We start from the raw sequence: 3,132 nt of genomic DNA, 5'->3' as shown, positions 1-3,132 counted from the left end.
AGACAGAGAAACAGGCACCTTCAACAGAGTCCTCATACCACGATCCTCCCCCAGTCTTGGCTGGCCCAGATCATAAATGCACACACTCACAGCATATACAGAAAGACCTGGGATTTGAACCAGGGACTCTCCATGCAGGTCCAGTTGCATTACTACTATGCCACCAACTGACCCTGTTTTCTGTTTTTATAACTTTTCCAAGTACAACACAAGATTAATCCAGTTCTGTGCTGTCCAACATGGAAGCCCCCGCACACATATGGCTATTTACATTTAAATTAATTAAAATTTGGTGCTAGACAGTGGTACAGTGGGAATGCAACTGGACTCACAAGGAAAGGTCCCAGGTTTACTTCCCAGGGTCTAACTTTGCACACTAGCAGCACACACACATGCTCATAATCCAGGCTGGCTGAGGCTGGAGACTGAGGTTGACTGACTGTAGCATGAAGCCTTTGTTGAGGGGTATTGTCTCTCTTTCTCGTTTTATGAAATGGATAGAGTTTTAAGTAATTCATTAAAATTCATTAAGAAGTCATTTCCTCAGTCATCCTAACTACATGTGACTAATAACCACTGTGTTGGATGGCAGAGACTCCCATCATCATAGAAAGTCCTCCTGTATAGCACTGGGCTAAGACAGCACTCTTCACCTGTGAATGTAGCCCAAGGCTTTGCCCACAGTGGGCACACTATAAATATTCAATTGAACAAATAAATGAATGCATCCTAATGATCATTTCAGCCATTGGCTTGTCCTATAAATAGGATAAGCTCTAGCCAATCAATGAAAGCAATAGAAGTAAGTATTTAGCATAGGGCATAGCTCTGATACACAGTCAGTGTGGAGTTTTTCCATAGGCCCTCCTTCTCTGTTGTTATTTTTTAAAGATAAACTATGAGCTTCACTGCAAGAATTGGAATTGAATACAGAATTCAACTTTCTTCCAATCAAAAGAAGAAAACTGAGTCTAGGGCAGCCTTGGTGGTAGAGCAGTAACACTACTCAGGCAAAGCTGGATCCATGCAGAAGACCACAGGTTCAGTTCCCAGTCCACCTGTAAACACCTGATATGTGTGCCCATGGTCCTGGCTGCTAGTGGGGAAGGCTGGGGGATATGTTGTGAGACCCTACCAAGGGTGCTTTTCTCTCTCTCTCTCTCTCGCTCTCTCTCGCTCTCTTCTCGCTCTCTCTCTTCCTCTCTCTCTGTCCCTCTCTCCCTCCCTCTCTAAAAATATAAATAAATTTAAAAAAAAAACTTTAAAAAGTAAAAAGACTAATCTAAAAAGAAATCTGGCCCACCAGAACTTGTTCTCATTGACTGACCAGAGTCCTGGAATTCTCTACTCTGAGCCCATGCTGGTCTAGACTGCCCCTATCCCAGCTTTCTATCCTTTGGAAACATTGAGAATAATGTCCCTGCATCAGTTTTTATTATAATTTATACACAATTGTCGGTCGTGCCTGGAACAGGGATCATACCCAGATTATCCTTAGCCTCAATACTCACAAAGTGCAAATCTATAAGATTTGGAGCCAGTTAATGAAAAGCTCATGAACTCAGGGAGCACAACAGACACACTGCAGGTATTGACTGGGCTCCCGAGAGCAACTGCATCATCACTTGTGGAGCAGACCACAATGCCTATGACTGGTGCCAGAAAGATGGTGTCTGGGAGCCAATCTTGGTGATCCTGAGAATTAATTGCACAGTCACTTTGGTGAGGTGGCCCCCTCTAGAGAACAAATTTGCTGTGGGAAGTGGAGCATGACTCATTCTGTTTGCTACTTTGAGTCTGAAAATGACTGGTGGTAAGCAAGTACATTAAAAGGCCAATTTGCTCCAGAGTCCTCAGGGTGGGTTGGCATCCCAATGTTTTGCTGACAACAGGATCATGCAACTTCAAATGCAGACCATGTTCTGCCTACATTTAAAAAGTCAATGAGAAGCCAACCAGCACATCCTGGGACAGAAAGATGACTTTCAGTCAGCTGGTGTCAGTTTGGTGGCATTGGCAACTGGTCGCCGGGTCTGCAGGATCAGCTTCTCTGCCAGTGGAGTTGCTTGGCCTGGATCAGCCACTACTGTAACGTGTCTGTGGCAGATGCCTCAAAAAGGGTGCAGATCTCAACTCTGAACAGAGTTCCTGCCACTCTGAGCAGTTTGTCTCAGAGAACAGCGTGGCAGCTGCTGGCCACGACTGCTGCCCAATGCTCTTTAACTATGATGACCGTGACTGTTTGACCTTTGTCTCCAAGCTAGACATTCCAAAACAGAGCATCCAGCACAACACGCCTACAAAGGAACGCTTCTGCAACATGGGCAAGAGGGCCACAGCTGAGGACTGTAATGCCGCCTTACAGACACTGCACCAGAATCGCATCACTCGAGTGTCTGTTTATCAGGTGGACAACCAAGACTGTCGCAAATTACTGGCACAGATGTAGCTGTGACAATTTGGGATTTCAAAACATTAGAGTCTTCTATCCAGAGACTCCGGATACTGTGAAGCTGAGTGAGCCTTCGTGATCCAGCGTGACAAACTAACTGCGCCTCTGCCATTTGCATGATGGTGAGGAAACCCAGCCCCCAGGAAACACTGACAACACATAGAGTGCAAATATTGTGTTTTTGTTTTAATATAATTGGTGAAAGTGTTGGTTTTTTAAAGCAGCATTAGTTTTTGTTTTAGTTTTAATTTTTTTGCTATTTCATTCCATCCTTGACCAAAGTTTCTCTTCAAGTAGCTTATTATAAAAAATGGTCACGCTAACTTAAAGGGAAAGGTGAGGGACCAGCAGTTAGCGTAATGGCTATGTCACTGAACTCCCATGTAGCCGACCGAAGTTCAAGTCCCGGACCCGGTGGCTTCAACTCACGCCAGGTGTGTATGCGTGAGTGCCCAGGATCCTGAGAGAAGAATGGAGGAGAAGGGATTGCAGCATGGCCATCCCCCCCTGGGGGGGTGGATTTCTTGCTTTCTATCTCTCTGTCTCTCTCTGTCTTTCTGGCAAGCGCACGTGCCCTATAGCAAAAACCTCTCCAAAAAAAAGGGGGAAAGGTGAGAGAGGTATATAAATTGTCCACTAGAAAATGAAATAAAAATACTGAACATGTTTTTAAAAAAGAA

At 44.7% G+C, this 3,132-nt stretch overlaps 1 pseudogene; it reads left to right on the top strand.

Annotated features, from left to right (window-relative positions):
- The first annotated feature begins 1,399 nt into the window (after window positions 1–1,399).
- Window positions 1,400–2,511, top strand: LOC102475053 (actin-related protein 2/3 complex subunit 1A pseudogene; annotated as a pseudogene).
- The last annotated feature ends 621 nt before the right edge of the window (window positions 2,512–3,132 follow it).

This window comes from Tupaia chinensis, unplaced genomic scaffold, assembly GCF_000334495.1.
Source record: "Tupaia chinensis unplaced genomic scaffold, TupChi_1.0 Scaffold143584_1, whole genome shotgun sequence".
In the NCBI taxonomy this organism is placed as follows: Eukaryota; Metazoa; Chordata; class Mammalia; order Scandentia; family Tupaiidae; genus Tupaia; species Tupaia belangeri.
The sequence above is the reverse complement of the archived record's forward strand: the minus strand, read 5'-3'. Positions and strand labels throughout refer to the sequence as shown.